The 18,388-nt window shown below is 29.1% G+C and overlaps 2 long non-coding RNA genes and 2 other non-coding genes across 5 annotated transcripts; 2 read left to right on the top strand and 2 right to left on the bottom strand.

The window, feature by feature from the left end:
- The first annotated feature begins 509 nt into the window (after positions 1–509).
- Positions 510–1,956, top strand: LOC130510554 (uncharacterized). Of its 2 annotated transcripts, XR_008944241.1 has the most exons (4): positions 510–633; positions 726–911; positions 982–1,414; positions 1,498–1,956. It is a non-coding gene; the product is annotated as an uncharacterized LOC130510554 (long non-coding RNA). The 2 variants fall into 2 exon arrangements; XR_008944240.1 differs by having other exon boundaries at positions 517–911.
- A 7,654-nt stretch (positions 1,957–9,610) lies between these two features.
- LOC130512211 (small nucleolar RNA Z102/R77) lies at positions 9,611–9,703 on the bottom strand. Its single transcript, XR_008945768.1, has one exon. It is a non-coding gene; the product is annotated as a small nucleolar RNA Z102/R77 (small nucleolar RNA).
- Positions 9,704–9,764: 61 nt separating this feature from the next.
- On the bottom strand, positions 9,765–9,856 carry LOC130512210 (small nucleolar RNA Z102/R77). The gene has a single exon (XR_008945767.1). It is a non-coding gene; the product is annotated as a small nucleolar RNA Z102/R77 (small nucleolar RNA).
- Positions 9,857–10,771: 915 nt separating this feature from the next.
- LOC130511451 (uncharacterized) lies at positions 10,772–11,994 on the top strand. The gene is made up of 2 exons (XR_008944915.1): positions 10,772–11,581; positions 11,674–11,994. It is a non-coding gene; the product is annotated as an uncharacterized LOC130511451 (long non-coding RNA).
- The last annotated feature ends 6,394 nt before the right edge of the window (positions 11,995–18,388 follow it).

The following is an 18,388-nucleotide window of genomic DNA, read 5'->3' as shown; positions in this document are numbered from 1 at the left end:
CGGAACGCAAACTCAATTCACCCATCAAACCAAACCGGTTCTGATTTCTTCGAGTCTTCACAACCAACATCCTACAAGCATGCTTAAGGTCTTGGATATCAACCTAAACAATTCGAGAAGCATCTGGCATTTTCGGCAGCCAAAGTTTTAAAATTAAGCCAAAACAATCATATTAGGGTTGTTATGTCACAGATGTACGACTCACCACGGCTTTTCCAACAATTGGTAGATGAAGTGTGCTGGCTTTTGTTGGAGAGAATATCCGATATTGAAAATGTTAAAGAACTGAGTAATATATAAGTTTTGAACCACTTCACTTACCACCACCAATTGATTTTAAATTAGAATTCCAATAAACTTAGCAATATGAAAGTCTAATAATATCTATAATAACACTACTAAAAGGAGAGTTCCATTGAGCCTATCCACATCAGCAGATTAATTCGAACCAATCAGATCTACATATATGCCATGTCAGCACGACTTAAATCTTCCTTGAAAATTTATCGATTAGCATCCCAGTTGAAAGAAATCAACTGCTCACCCCGTTAAAGTCTCTCTATCTCCTTTTCAGTTGTACTCACAATTCTCTATATTTTAGAAGAAAACGTGAATCGGTTCCATTCTGGATCTGTATTGACTACTTCTCCTTCATTGTCTGATTCCGATTTGAATAACGATTCTACTTTTCTTTTCACTATTTGTTTTAATGTTTTGTGACGCAGATGAATCCTTCGTACAGGCCGAGCTTGGTGGAGAGACACCGTTCGGATATTCAATTCTTACCACCCTCTGGTTCTAACTTAGTATTTGATTAGTGGTAATGTTTGAAAAAATAGTTCGTTCAGACTTGGAATCTGAAGATGAGGTTTGTGCGAATGGATTCACAAACCACACTGAATCAAGATGAGGTTTGTACTTGATTTAGAGTTTTGTTAGTCCTTATGAATGTATTTCATGTATTTTTGTATGATTCGTTAGGCAAACATGCCTAAAGTACGAGATGAAGTAGTACCAGAACAATGTAGTTAAGAAGCTGGGGGCAGATCACGGAGGATAATCAGATACACTGGTTTTAAAACAAGCTTACGAAACAGAACAAGCAAGCCTAGGTGGTTGAGGAATCTCTAGGAAATATGAGCCAGAAGCTGCTGCGGAAAACTGCAGAAGATAACTGCATTGTGAAACAAAGAAGAAAGATGCAGCATTAGCAGAACATCAAAGAAGTATGTTTCTTTTATCTCGGGGGCTACTGATACACTTCCTGATTTTGAAAAAAAAAAACGTTGGAGCATTCACAAGACAGGTTTTTCAAAGACTCAATCAGCCATATACATGATAAAAGAGACAAAGAAGAGAATTTTAAGATGCTGCAGCAGCAGGAGCGTACTTAAGTTGTTGATCTGCGAGATAAGTATGAATACATATTTACAGAAATCATGTGTTTCTCGTGAAACACAAGAGTGACTGAATTCTTCTGATCTGATTCTTCTGCAGGGCTGAGGACGTCTGCAGCTTCATAGAGTATGGAAAGAAAAGAGATGAAAGAGTTTGTGGAGGAGAGGGAGAAGCTGACAGAAGAGCAAGAGAAAGAAGATGGCGAGATGAAGAATAATAGATATTTGGAGGAGATGCTTGCTCTGGATATGGATTTTGATGTCTTTGGAGCTGCTCATTAACAAGCAGACTTTCATGATGAAGATGACGCAGACTACTAGCTTTCATGTTGTGATTATGGTATGTTGGTGAATCTAAGGAGATTTGACAAAGACTATTGTTCTCAATCTTAGTAGGGATAATAATCTAAGGAAGATTTAGGACTGTTATTCTCCTTTTCACTGTAAGACGGCCAAGGAATCATTTTGTGACCAATAGCAAGTTTGAATGTTTTAGGACACCAAACTTAAATCATTTTGTGGTAGATTAACCAGATGGGTTTAAAGTTTTTAAATATTTGGAGAAAATTAAGATATTTAACACGTTGGAATATCTAAAAAGATGTTTTACATACATCTATACAATTAATGTTGACAACACTCAATTCTTGGATTTGTTACATTGGAAGAACATCATCACACGATTCATCTCTTGGATTTGTTTTTTTTTTCCGTAAAACTAACTTATGTCATGATAGATCAAATCTATTAATAACGCCTAATCAACAGTTGATAAGATAAAATCTAAATCTAACTGTCAGATCTAAAAAATTACTTATGTATATATATTATCATTTATATCATATAGTTTACATATAACTATAGTATTACATTTAATTTAATTGTTTTTGGTTTATTGTACTTAATTGGCTTACAATCATTCTACACTTGCTTTATAGACAAATATAAATAATTATTTAAATAAATAATAATAAAAAATAATTTGTCGAGTTATACGTTTTCAAATTCATTTTTAAATTTAGATTTAAAAAACAAGTATTTTATTTTGAAATTAGAAATTTCATTTTAAAACTATTTAAAAAAAAATTATTTAAATATTTATTTATATATTTATTAAATCGTGAACCCAACTTTCTAAAATACTGCCCCTGAAATCTAAATCAAAAGTTTAGATTAATTAACCATACAGTTATAAGTGTATATCTACCTCTTTAAAACTAATGGTAAGTTCGGTTAATATAAACATGAAAAGTAATATTAAAAAGTGGTAATTTAAGCAATTTATGTTTCTTTATTTCGGTTTAGTTCTGGTTAGTTTGGTTTTACCAGATTTATCTATGCCACATAGACAAATTAGTTCACACAAAATGTCCAATCAGATAATTTAAACTAAACATATTTGAAATAAATTTTTAAATAAAATGAATTTAACAATGTCACATTTCTTTTATATCTATCATAAATTTTATCCATTTAATTATTTATGGTGTCCTAATTTATCTCTTAAAAAGGTAGTTTTCTTCGAATGATTTCGATGATATAAATATAGCATCACACTCTTTTTGAATGATATATATAATATTATTTACATTCAAACATAATTTAAATTAAAATATTTATAAAAGCTTATGTAAACATGTATTGAGCCTTATAAAGTATAAATATTAGTCGTTGTTTATGTATTTTTTATTTGCACAAACCCTTATGATTATAACTTTTTTTTAAAAGACACAGCTCATATAGTCTTTTAAATAGAGTTTCACCAAATAACATGAAATGGAGAGTTTTTTTTTTGTGCTTTCTCCTTCTGAAAAATTATAGTAGAAATATGATGAGGTGAGTGAGAAGAAGGAGCGTTAAGTCAATATATGGTGGGAACGAAGCCGATGAATTAGAGCGAAGGGGTCATTGGCTTTGGTATGATAAATGGAGGTTGTGCTTACGATTGTTGAGAAAATAAAACCATAGCTTTTATAGTATATAGGTATCGCGTTTGTATTAGTATTCACAGAAATTAATCCAGCTTAAGAAAAACATACAATATAATTTATTAACTAGAATATGTATTGTTCGCATTTGTATGTTCTTATAATTAAAAAAAATGTGTGTATCTATATTTATGTTCATATATTTATGTGTGTACTTTACCCGACTGATTTTGGTGGTGTGTAGAGTGAGAATGTTGTTAAACTTTATAATTTGCTAAGTATTCTAATAACATAAAATATATTATTCAAAACCAAAGAAAAGCTTTAAATAATTTTTAAATAATATATAATTACTTATGGATACAAAAAAATTCCATGTAAAATTAGTTTTTTTTTTCTTGACTCATCCATAAAAATTAGTTAAACTGGCCAAAAATTATATTTTCACTATATTTTCATCGTAAACCATTAAACATCGAACATTTTCCGCGCATAGCGCGGACATCGCATCTAGTTTCTTCTAATAATAACTCTTAATGATTTGTCATGGTATCACAGAGGGCCTATACATAATCTAGCCAGATCATCTCACTAGCTGATGACCCATAAAAAGTTTAGTTCTACCAAAATTGAGAGGGTATGATGGATTATATCGAAATTAATGGTTATATGCACTATTATCTCGATGGAGTGTGTTGCGGAGAAAATTTCATATTGAAAATATGAAAGAGACTTAAGTAATATATAACGGACTTGGCTTTCTATCACATATATTTTATTTATAGTTAGAGAATCAACAATGATTAAATTTTTTGAATAACAAAAGATTTTAGTGGATTTTGAAAATTTTAAACAGACAACTAAATTTTTTTAATAAACTTGATTTATATAATAAATATGTTTATATACACTTCAATAAAATTATAAAAACTATAAGTAAAAATTAATAAAAATATATGTAAAAATTAATTAAAATATAAGTATAAATTATATAAATATAAGTAAAATACTATTTTTGAATGTGAGATTTTGCATTAACAACTGATTTTTAGTAAATTATGACTGATTATAGTCAAAATGTTGGTGATAATATTAACAAATATTGCTAGAAGCACATCCTATCTACACATAGACCATAAATTAAAAGATGGATGACAAATAAGGATCTTACTATCTTGCATACACAGTGACGACCAAGGGTTTAAGCACGATCGAGGAATGGAAACTATGGGTACAGAGCAAGGATATAGCATGTCACCGTCAGTGAAACTCTCTAAACATATGCTGCAATCTCTCCTCTCGGTTTTAAACTCGGCTGAGCTAAAAGTTTGTCGATGTAAACCATTAATGGCACCTTGTTTAAAACCTAATGGTTTCTTGTTGCATTCAAAGGACACTTGAATCCCTTCTGGATCTCCATAGAAAGAGGACTCTATACTATTAAACAAGTTTTTCTAGTGATGCCAAAAAAAAACAAGTTTTTCTAGTAAACTTCTGTCATCGATCGGAAGCCTCAGTCAGGAAATAGGTAATTGGGTTTGCTTTTCTCAACCCTTTTTGTTTTTGGGTTGGATCCTGGGTAACAAAGTTTTTGAAAACATAATTTGTGTTAATCAAACACAATTTCATAAAACTAATTAAGAAAGTAAATTTAATTGAAATTGAAAATTTCAGGTGCATTAGAGATTACTAAACATAGATCAACTTCATTAATTAACCTAATAAAAAATATTTGTATATAAAACCCCCTCAAACAATATAATTGTAAATAATTAATTTTAAAATAATAAAAATTTAGAATGTATAGAATAAGTTTTGTATTTATAACTTTTTTAAAATAGCTTCCGCGAATCAAAAATAAATGTCAAAATCTAGTTAGTTCCAATAGTGAAACTCTCCGCTACCACCTGTAAACGCAGTTTTATGGTTAGTAGTAAACACAATTTTATGGTAAGTAGTAGTTGTTGGCATTTTTCAACAATCACAAAGAACACTATAAATCACTTCAGATCGTTCTAAACCTGTTCAATTCAAACTTGGTTCCATCTATCGTTTGCGGTTGCGGGTGGATAATTTTTTTTAAAAAAGAATATAAATCTAAAATAAAAACATTCAATAAAAATTTTTAAATTGAAATAATATGCATACTAATATATATTATACTAAAAATCACAATCACCCGCATTCGCAAAAGTATGCAACCGCACCCAAAACCGGTGCGGTTACACGAGTCATTTAATACATATTTTCCTTATGTGTCACCGGCAGTGAAGGATATATCAAGGAAAGGACTTGGATTCGAGTAAGTTGAAATTCAAAAAATTAGGGATGGAGAGATTATTGAGAGATGATTTTGTAAATTTTAAAAGTTGATAGATTTTTTTAAGTTATGTGAATAAAGAATATATATATACATTGGCTTACAAAATTTGATCATCACTTTTATAAATTGTTACTTCATGAATTTATATATTTTTCTATCATTCATTTTGTAAAGTAAATATATGGCTAAGAAATTTTTCGAATTTAAAATAAATAAATACTAAAGTTTAAAAATAAAAATTCTACAAATAGTTTCAAAAGGAATTTAAGAATTTCAAAATGAAAAAAAAAAAATTTTGAAAAAAAATTCAGACTTTTTTAATAAAAAGTTCAAATTCGAAAATGTATAGTTTGAAAGTTATGAAGATATTTGGCAAAAATGATAATTTTGTTTTCGAGACTTTTCTATCAAATATATTTTATAAATGTCATGAATATACATAGATATTTTGAAAGTTATGTTTTATGAGTAAAAATGGAGAAAGGAAAATTTGGAAAAATACATCTATATGAGATTTCAATTTGAAAACTACACCATTATTTAATTTTTTTGAAAACTACACTTTGCATATGTTAATTTACTAAAGTATCCAATATAAATATTTTAAATGATTATGTATTTTGTTAATTTATGCTTTTGATCAAAACTATACATAGAACTAAACCTAACGAACAGGCTTTTTTTTTCTTTCTAACGAACAGGTTTTGGTTATACATAAATGATCTTCTTCAATAATCAATATGCAGTAATACACTAGGGAAATAAATGACGATGAATAATCAGTATTGTCTACACTGCACAGCTAATGAAACAAAAAAGAGCTCTATTTCGTTTTAATTTACAGGATTAAAGAAAGAGCTCTGTTTTATTCACGAAAAACAGAGGATATCTGTTTATACACGGAAATAGGACTCCGAGATATAAGCATACAAGCAAACCAACACAAACATGAACCAAAACAACCACAACGTATTAATGAGATAAATAATTGAAGATATAGTATGTACTAAAATGCAACTTAACATCAAAGCACGACCTCCGAAAGACTTAAACCGAAATCCTAATCAAGAGCAATTTTAAAGCTTAAGAAGAATTCAAACATTAAATTCCAAGTTCCAACCAAATCATCAATGGAGTGTGTTACTTTTTTTTTTCGAAAAGGAGAGTGTGTTACTATACCAGACATCTACTTTAAGATCCCTTTTACTTCAAGCAAAATGATTTTTAGATTCTCATGGAATACAACGTTTGTTTTCACCATTTTAAGAATGAACAATAGAGATTTGTGCAGGTTCTGGTTTATAAGGTATATGGTCTAAAGTTTTTGTGATTCAGCTAAGTTGTCGATTATATTATTTTTTGGTCATCATTGTCGATTATACTTAATTTAAAAAAACTCCAATACACGAGCAACGATTATCATAATTACGTTAATATAAATAATTTATTATTGTAATTTTGTTTTTAATTCTTAGTGTAAAAGAAAATCTGGATATAAATGATTTTTTGCATATAAGAAAGTGTAGTTTACAAAAAGGAAAAAAACAAAATATATTCTTCAAATTTAAAATCATTAATAAGGTATTTTTCAAAGTATCCCAATGAATACACATAGATATCTTCCAATGAATATACATAGATTTTATTTATCTCATGAGTACACATAAATATTTTTTTTTTGGTCAACAAATACACATAAATATTTTGAAAGTAATGTTTCCTAAGTAAAAATGGAGAGAATTATCTCCCATTAATCTCATGAATATATATAGACTTTTCTATCACATATATTTTATTTATTATTAGAGAATCAACAATAATTAAAAATTTTGAATAATAAAAGTTCTGAGTTCTAACCAAAAAGAAAAAAGATTTTAGTGGATTTTGAAATTTTTTAAATAGATAACTAAAAAATTTAATAAAATTGTTAAACTCAATAAACCAATGGAATGGATTGTTAAACTAATTTATTTGCTAATAACTCCTCGAAAAAGGATTGGTGTTTTTAATTTTTGAGTATTTGCAATAGTTTTAGTCCTCAGGACCCTATGGGCATATGTATTTTTCCACTTCATTGCCTGCAAAATCTACTTTATTAAAACAGAAGTACATATATAGAATAACCCTAAAACTTGCACAATAATTACAATTCAATGCCACTGAACATTTAATAAACCTATTTTTAAGTATTGCTTGTCTTTTTCTGATATTAAATAATTTCCTAAACAAACTACTAAAAATTTATTTTTTGGAAACTTACACATGAATCACATTTTTAGTTTATTTAACATGCACCAACATCAAATTATATAAAATTTATGTGTAATTCGATTCATAGAAAAAATAAACAAAGAAACATATTCTTCATAACAGTTGGACAATTTCAATTCAAACTTCTTTTACCATAAAATCACAAGTTTAGGATTGAAAATCATTCTTTGGAAATAATTAATAAACTTAGCTTTAAGTAGTTAATGAACAATATTGTTTTAAATTTTATGTAATTATATTTTTATTATTTATCAGTAATAACTAAAAATAGAAGTCACATAAAAGAATCCCTTATATAATATATAAACATATTATGTTACATATATTATGTTACATATATTTTCATATAGCACCATATATTTTAAATAATATATACAACAATTTTATTAAAATTATCATAAAATTTTTGATCCATAAAAAAATACATTTGTGCGGATATACGGGTAATATTTTTAAAAATATCGATGATACAATTAATGGTTTATAAGACAAAAATAAAATTACTCAATTAAATATTTATTTAATCAGGTTAATTTTTAAAATATGTATTATCACTTATACGAATAAATACTTATTACGAGTTTAGATCAAATTCCTAACTATTTTAGCTAATTAAAATTTTCAAAAAATAAATATTTTTTTGAAAAACTTAGTAACCAAGTTTAAATCCATATACTAAGTATTTTTATAATTTTTAGTATAACAATAATATTTAGAAAGTTAACTAAGAAGCAATTAAAATTAAACATTGTACTTATAAATCAATTAAGTTGACATATATTATCAGTCAAAGTTGTTATGATCTTTCCTAACGTAATTTATAAAATATTTTCACAATATATATAATTTCTCTATTTTGAAAACTATAGATACAGCTATACAAACCGAATATTCTACGGAATAAATTGTCTACAATATTTTTATTTTCTTACAAATTTTATAACTAATGTATCAATTTATAATACCATACTAACTCATATTTATCTATTATCTTAGTTTTAATTCAGAAAATTACTTTTTAGATATTTATACATAAATCAAACTGTAAAATGTTTGGATTAGTTTATATGAGTCTAATAAATATCAATCATATAATTTACTGTAGAATGTAAAAAGGTTATTCGATGTAATTAAACACATTGTTATTTCTCAAAATATTATATTAATACCCATATTATAAATCGTGTATAATATTTAATATAAACAAAGATAGAAATGAAAATTAACAACAGCTCGGTCGAGTGGGTCAAAATCTAGTTGTGATTAAAATAGTCGACAGAAACATGGGTTTAGTTTGTAATTAATGGATTGACGATTGATTATTTTGTCACGGATCTATCATCTTATAACTGAAATGAGTCCAACGGCTGTGATTCTTCAATAGAGAGGCTTCCCGGAGCTGTTATTCTCGCAAGGGAAAGACTTTTCAAAAGATTAAGATGCTCTGAGACGGAAAAAATGTTGGCGGTAAGATGTCAAACCAACATTGGATTATTTTGTCTGAGCTAAACCACACTGGTAGAAACACATGAGGTTATTTAATTATTTATCGGACCATCAGTTGTACAAAAACACATCTAACATTAATCGGTATCCACTGAATCTAATAGTCGTCTAACATAACAGATTAGGGAAACAGATATTATCAGCTAACCAATAATCACCGAACTAAAAACAGAGTAATGAAGAGAAAGGGATCAGATAGAGCTAATACGTTAGATGCCATCATTCCGGCGAATCAAACCAATAGGGAACAATAAAGTTCAACATTCATCATATCCTTTTTCTCTTCATTACTATCTTAAACTCCGAAAGATAACAATAAACAACTTTTAGAGGAGATTGGAAAGATCAGATAGAGCTAATACGTAAGATGCCATCATCTCGGCCAAATCAAACCAATAGGGAACCAAGAAAGTTCAATCATCATATCTCTCTTTTCTCCTCTTTTTAGTTCTCATAAAAAACACATCACATAAAAATCAATACTTTCAATGAAAAAAAGTCTAAACCTTTAAAGCAAAACAGAGATTTTAAAACAGAGACAACGAAAGATTTAGTTATTGAGGGATTGGTTAGACAGAGTTCTCATATATACATTGATAAACCTAGGGCTTCTTTAGGGTTCCCTCATCAAAAAGACGTAAAAACCTAGTTAAAGTGGGCCGAAAATGGGCTCAACTAAGTCCAGATTTTGTAACGTGAAGCTCATTATGTTCCGATAAAGGGCCCGGGTAAGTCCAGAGTTTTCAAACGTGAAGCTACACGATGGGCCGAAGTTGGCCCAATTGTTTCTAAACTCTATTTACTCTCCCTCTTTCTCGGTGCCAAGTTCTTTTGATTCCTTTTTTTTTAGGTTGCAGAAAGTTGCTCATAAGTTTGTTAGATGAGTTGTACGTTAAGCTGGAAAATAATTTTATATTATTTAAGTTTTGAGAAAATGAAGTTCTTGTTACCAGACTTGATCTCTCTGTATGAGGCCAGATGAGATTATACAAAGACTATAAACTATTGGATCTCTTGCAAGATTTAGGAAATGAAATTCAACTAGTGAGTCAGTTTCTAAAGTTAATTACTTTGTTGATGCATTGTAATTGTGATCATGAAAAACAGTTCAAAGCAATACCGTTTGCTTATGTTACATTGTCAACAAAAAAAAATCATATCCTCAAGGAACACCCTTGAGATCATGTCAATGGAAGTTAAATTTCCTTCTTTGAGCTTCAATGTCTTCAGCTAACACATCTTAGTTGTGAATTAATAGAACATCATAAGGTTTACCTTCGGGTTTCCAAAACCTAATCTCACACCACATTCTAATATAATCATAATTGATTAGTGTTGTTGCACTACAAGAAATCAATGTCAACGCCGACGACATTTACCGACTACATCTCTCCTCGGTAAATTTATGATGGGTTTCTGATCAATTTCCGAGAACATATGATTATTCTCGGAATATTATCGGGACTTTGCGATAAATCAATATTCTCGGTGTTTTGTCATAAACTAAAGTCGGTAAGTTGTCGGAAAGAAAAGAAAATAGCGAGGAGCTTGTTTTCTCGGAAAGTTCCTAGAATATGTTGTCGGTATCTTCTCAGGCCATTCAAGATCCCGACGATTAATTTTCTTCTCGGTACGTCGTCACAAAAACTGACAAAAATTCGTCGGAGTTCTCTTGGTTTGGCAACTGAACTGTTTCCTACCATTTATCGATTTAGTTGAGATCCCACATCTCTATTTTTCCCAATTCGATTTCTCTTGATATCTTCAAAGACGGTATAAAATTAAAAACACGTGGCTTACCCAGATGTGTTGTTGGAAAAAAGGAAGGGTCTGGATGCAGAGCTTGAAACTTTTGTGGAGATCGTAAAGTAAGAAAAAGATATAGTATTTAATTTTTCTATTTTTTCCCTATTTCTTTTACTTAGAATAGATCTGTCACTGTGACAAAAAAAAAAGAATAGATCTGTCAAAGAATAGATCTTCCCTTACGCAACGGTGTAAAGCGACTCTTCACGAGCTTCGGTTTCGTGTCTTCGGCTGGCCCCCTAGCAGTTGCTCTGTCTAGTGATCTCTGCCGCCGGTTTAGTTTCCGTTCTGGACAGGGAGTTGGAGGAAATGGTGATGCTGCTTGTACTGATTCTTCCAGTTTGGCCCCGGTTAGTGTTCTCTGTCTAGTATAATTGTTTTCTCCTTTCTCCTTCTCTCCTCTTTCCTTCTTCCCCTTCTCTGTTTATTTTAGTGCTTTCAGATTTGTTTTTTCTTTGAAGAAACTCTACCTAAGACCTCTTTACACCACCGCCTAAACTCCTTACACTGCCATCGTCACCGCCAACTCCCTCCACCGCTATTTCTGCTACCCCACCGTTACCGGCACCTTCGCATCCTACACCAACACCGTCGCATCTACACCAATTATTAATAGGTTTATTTTTATTTCATTTAGTTTTTGTAGACTTCTAAATTTAATTTGTTTATTTTTTATTTCGTTTAATTGTTTTAGACTTTTAAATTTAATTTGTTTATTTGTAATAAATATTTGATATTTAATATTATTGTGAGGTTTTTTATATTTCATTATTTGTTTTTTTTTATTAAAAAATATTGATTTCTCGGAAGCTCATCGCCAATATTTCTCGGAAATTCAACGGTATCTTCCGATCACTTCCCGATATATAATCCCGAGAATATTTGTTAACGGAACGTACAGATAAACTTCCGAGAACCCGAGATTTCCGAGACCCAAACTCCGACTAAAGTTTCATTGTCGGGAAATTATAGGAAACGAATGTTACCGACCAACTTGCGATTAATACGTCCGTCGGAGTATGAACTGTATTCTTGTAGTGTTGTAAAGGAGAAGTATAAAAAGTAAAATTATAAGTTTGGCTTGAATATTGTTTGTTCTTAAAGAAATATAAACATATGAATCATGTTGATTTGTGTAAACTAAGTGTTATGCATAATGTCCCATATCAATCTATATATTTAAGGGAATTCAGCAACTTGTGTATGCATCACATTACATAAAGTCTTCTTCTTTCTATCGGACATTGTCAAGTGTGTCTTTGTAATAATATATATATTATAAAGTTTTTTTCTTTTCAGCCACATTTCTTCTATTTGTCGGGCTTAATTAATAGTCACACGTATTTATTTATGTTATCTCCTTTTTTCCCCACCCAACAAATCCAAAAGTATAGACTTAAATTTATAGTTCAGTGTTTTACATTAGTTCCCCCAACGCATTATAATTTGGAATGAAATTTGGTAGTATGTCTTTGAAATTATAAACGATAAAAAAACTAAACGTGGTAAGGAAACCAATCAGATTTGCCATCCCAACTGTAATCATGTATAGTATCAAGTGTTTGTTTTTTAGGAGTTGAGGTATGAAGAACGACGTCGTATTCTAATAGTAAGATGTATACATGTGTTAAGACATTTGCAAATGCTTTAGATGGTCTAATATATTTGTAATAAACTCTAATTTTTATGAATATCATCGACAAATTTGAGTTTTGGTCTAGGATGAATGCGGAAAAGGTTAATAATATCTCCGTTTAATTTACTATTTAGTTTTTCATAAACTTTTCAATAACTATCTACCAAGAAAATTTAATCAATTCGAATATTTACAATTAATATTTCTTAAATGTATACAGAAGTACTTTAAGAATATAGAAAATTTATTTTTGCAGAACAAGAATAAAATCCATAAAATCTTAGTTTTGTGGGAACGGAAGGAGTAATGAATAAATGTAAAAAAAAAGAGGTAATGTATAATGTTTTTGTAGAACCATCTTATTGGTTCGATCAAGCCCTATGCATGTAGGTCTATTTGTTTTTTTTTTTGGAGAACAACTTCATGTATGTCTATATAGTTGCTCAATTTTACTAACCATTATATAGCTTCTTATATCTTCTTAGCAGTGTCTAATAGTATCTGTATCTTAAAGACCATATTAAATATATGCGTGTGTAACTTTTCTTTTTGAATGAATGTAGCTTCTTATCTCTTTTTAGCAGTGTCTAATATATGTTTATTTTTAAATGTGTAATATATGTTTTCTAGACCAAATATAAATATATAAGACCACACCAACGGTGATATGTGACTGAATTTCGTATCAAAAATTTAATATATAAAAAGAAAACACAAGTAAGAGAAAGAGAAGAAATATCTCTGCATTCAACTTTTAACAACCGGTTTAAAACCTTATTTGCCACATGTTTACTTCTTGTACCATATTACTCTTGTTTTAAAAAAATGGAAAATCTTGAACAAAACTATGTTAGAATAATGGGCTTTTTTTCAGAGATACTTAAAAGGAGGTATAACCGTTGAGCATGCTCTAAATACTCTTGAATATAGTTGAATTTGTTCTTCTTCTACCCTAGCTTAGTTTGGTTATTTCCACTCGAGGTTAATTTAATGGTAAAAAAGGGAAGACAGTTGTTTTGTTTATATGTATACATAAAGGTGAATTAAAAGGTGAGATTAATGATTTGATGAAAAGCTGTTTAAAATCACTGATTGCTTGCTATAATGCCTAGTGGAGTAGGGTTATAGCTCGAAGTGGCAAGTAGATTAGGGTTTTATGATATCACCCTGATGGTAAAAAATAGAAGGCATGCAATTATACACATGGATCCATAGGACATCAACCTCTTTAATTTAAGTTCCAGATATACATTATATTCTTTTACCAAAATATACATTATATTTTTCTCATCGATCGATTAAAATTGATTACAATTCATCAGATTAATCTTCTTATTTACTAAAGAGAATTTCAGACTTGTAAATAATTCTTAACATGTTTCACAACGCACACGATGACTGATTTAATTAGCAGCACAAATCATAATGATTTCTGATAATATCGTTGTTATGCTACTATTTAAATCGAAACCTGATACAGTATTATATATGGTTGGAAACAACGTAGGCTATGCCTATAAGTAGCACATATCGCATAATACGCGGCTAAGCCTCAAGGAACAATTACGTACTCGTAAGGAACACTGATATGGCTTACAAATTGCAATATGCAAAATAATTAATATTTTAGGTGTGTTTGACAGGTGAAGCTGACCCATCTGATTCTGATCTAAAGTTACATTTGTATCGAACTTATTTTGGTTCGCTTGTGGCATGAAAGTGTTTAGAGTTGGTTCAAGTCTTGTCCAATTACTGTCGGAAATTTTACAAAACAAATTGTGTTTTTATGAACAACACAAAATACTCCTAGTTTCTCAAACTAATTAATACACTTATCAATTTTTTGATTTGGTTCTAATTAACCACTCGTTAACATTTAGCATAATATTAAATCTGGAATCAGACAAACTTTTAATATTGGCCAACCTATATTCCAACATATATATTCCTCTTTAGTAGGGCTAAGACGGATCGGATATCCAGAGTATTTTAAGATATCGAGATCTTTATCCGACGGATCCATGTTTTTACTATTCTTATCCGGATTCGGGGTTCTCGGATATCCGGATGTCAAATATCCTTATAAAATTTGTAATATCCAGTGGATTTAGATCCTTAAAATAAATAAAATATTATTAAAAATATAAAATATTAACAATAATTTAAAAATAAAAGTATATATAATATTTTTAGTTATATCTATGTTTACTATTATAAAATTTATATAAATATATATATATATATATTAGTATAAAAATAAAAAATAACAAATAAAATAGTTATATATATATATATATATTTCTTTTTTGAATTAATTAACAATAAAAATTACGGATCTGGATATTCGGAATTAAAAATCAAGATATATGGATTAAGATATCTGGATTCGGATCCAGTCTCTACGAATATCTAAATTTTCGGATCGGAACTCGGATCAAACTGAATCTCTCATAATACGTCCCAGACCTACTCTTTTAGTTAGAAACTTGCATAGTTGTCTTTCCCTGGCCACAGTTTCTCTCATATGTATGTTTATTAATTACCACCTTTTACTATTTCTTTTCCCATTTCCGAATGCTTGGTTTTTATTTTTATTTTCAAATTCTGCCTATATATAGACCAACTGGCCAACATATATATTATTTATTACTCCCTCTGTTTTTTTAAGATGCATGTTTTAGAGTTTTCACACATATTAAGAAAACACATTAATCATGCATTGTTTTTAAAAAATATCAAATTTCAATGCATTTTAACCAATAGTCTTTCAATAAATTCAATTAATTTTATTGAAATTTGCAATTTTTATATAGAAAACATAAAAATACATCTTTTTGAAACAAATATTTTTTTCAGAACATGCATCTTTTAAAAACAGAGGGAGTAAGTAGCATTGTATAAGTTTGAACTCATCGCAGTTAGATATCATTGATTTAAGCCTCAATTGTTTCAAATATATACTCCCTCTATATTACATTAAGTGGTGTTTAAAGAATTTTCTTTTGTTCCAAAATAATTGATGTTCTCACTATTCTATTTAGAATTTAATAGTATTTGAATTTTGTGACCAATTACAAAATGCTGTTTTTTTTATTGGTTGAACTATTCTCATTTAATGATATTTGTATATAATCAATGTAAATTTTATAAAAGTTAGTATTTTCTTAATCTATGTGCTAAAACCTTAAACATCACTTATAGTGATACAGATGGAGTATTACTTTATGTGATTGTTTTTAAGTCATATTTTTAAAAAGATAATAACACATTACGTAAAAATAAAAACGTGTTATTCAATCTAATGTCTCTTTTATCTAAAGTTATTATGCAAAGTACAAGCACACGTTAAGCACTAATGTATATATTTCTATTTTTCTTCTCAAATGCTTAGGTTCATAATTTTCAAATAATCTTCTTTTCAATATATTTAAAGCGGGGTCAACTAAAATAGTATATACAAATTCACTTATTGTGGTACAGTTTTATTTGGAACAGCACATGCTGTGCTCTACCAAGAGTAAAAGGAAAAATTCGCCAGATTTTGATTTACATACGGTTGGTGCTTTTTCACGTAAATACATTCATCTATTAAAAATCTTATAATTTTCTCGTTTTATACCTTTGTTTACTGAATATTACATTCATTTATTTTCTTGTTCTTCCCCAAAGGAGCCATTTAGTTATGCGTCTTATATACAGTTTGGAAGGTATATATAGATTGCACTGATTGTTTCACGCAAAATAAAAATATGATCACCAGTCTATATCTTTTAAAAGACAACTTTGTTTGTCACTACTCTCGCTAACTTATTTGATTATAGTAAACCATTCCCTTATATCGTGGTTTAGACTTTGAATTATTGCCTTTTCGTCAAAGTACAATTTTTTTTGTACAACGTCAAAAGTGCATATTTATACCCCTTTTTAACTGAGTTTAGATTAAACTTTTTAATATGTGAAACCTATAACAATCTTCGAAAAGTAGAAACAACGTATTTCTGTTATTTGTAATGTCTATACTAGAAAAAGAAACATGCATGTACAACAAATTTTGTAGCTGATGAAACTTGAATAACCTTTATCCATAACTACATTTTATTACATATTTGACAAATCATTGGACACGCATAAGTTCTTTTTTTGTCATCCGCATTAGTTCTTGATTTAAAACTAAACAAACTTATTTTATTGGTATATATAATATCATTAAGTTCATCGCATTTTGTTTTTTAATTAAAAATGCTAGTTATATATTCACAAGTACCTGACGTGTGCATATCAAACGAATGCACTCGCTTCATGATATATGTAGAGATCATACCAGGTACAAAATATACGTGTACAATGTAACCTGTCTATTATCAAACTAATACCGTATGGATTTAGTGTGTTTATCTCGCTGGCATGTCGTAGTTTAAATTTTAAAGTCTCGTTAGTATACAATTAAGAATCAGCGAAATCCCTAACTCGTGTGATGATGGACCCACATGAGGTCATATGTTGTCGGATTGACCATGGTCGGAGTCAGATAGGTCAGCATCATTTTCCAACATTTTATTTCCATACTCAAAAGAATACATAAATAGATTTTAGTCTAATTTTAATCTTACCAACAAGGCAACAAGTCATATCATATGTATGTATATTAGCTGAAACGTACGGTGCGCTTTTTGTATTATGTACATAATGAGGTTAAGCAAATTATACTTATTTGTATCATTAGCTGTATCTCAATGTGAAGTATGAAGCTACGTATGTACCGTATAAATTGAATACTGATTATTTTGGTTGTCAATTTGAACAATACTTAATTGATGATCGTTAACAGCTTTACAATGCTAAATATTAGTATATTCTAATACGACATGAATATAAGTCTTTGGTTTTATACATTGAGATTTTATTAAAACCAATAATTAATGATTTATAAAGGAAAGAGAAGAATAGCTGAGATTATGTAACGATTACGAGTTAATTATTTCAATGGTTATCATACAAAGTGCCAAAGTGAAAATTAGATGGACGATGAGTTGCCAAATTAAAGGAAACGGGTGACGTAGACAAATGGTCAAAAAAGGACCCGCAAGAACATCAAACATATAAAGAACTGTACACCCGTGCGGCGATATGTTTGGCCTTTCTCCTCGACGCGTACCACCATCTTCTTCTTCTTTTACTTTCTTAATGAAGCAAAATATTTTATGAACCTCAAAAGAGAATCTTTTTTCTTTATTTCTAATGTTAAGGACTATATAGCGTATAAGTATTCTTCGTGAATCTTTTTGGTCTCATATTTGAGGTTCAAAATGCTAATTCGACATACTTGTTTCAAGAACATTTCAAAAAAAAAAAAAAAAAAAAATTTTATAGTATTTGAATTTTGTGACCAATTACAAAATGCTGTTTTTTTTATTGGTTGAACTATTCTCATTTAATGATATTTGTATATAATCAATGTAAATTTTATAAAAGTTAGTATTTTCTTAATCTATGTGCTAAAACCTTAAACATCACTTATAGT

Source organism: Raphanus sativus, chromosome 4 (genome assembly GCF_000801105.2).
Source record: "Raphanus sativus cultivar WK10039 chromosome 4, ASM80110v3, whole genome shotgun sequence".
Lineage (NCBI taxonomy): Eukaryota > Viridiplantae > Streptophyta > Magnoliopsida > Brassicales > Brassicaceae > Raphanus > Raphanus sativus.
Note: the sequence above shows the minus strand (reverse complement) of the source record. Positions and strands in the feature narration are given on the sequence as shown.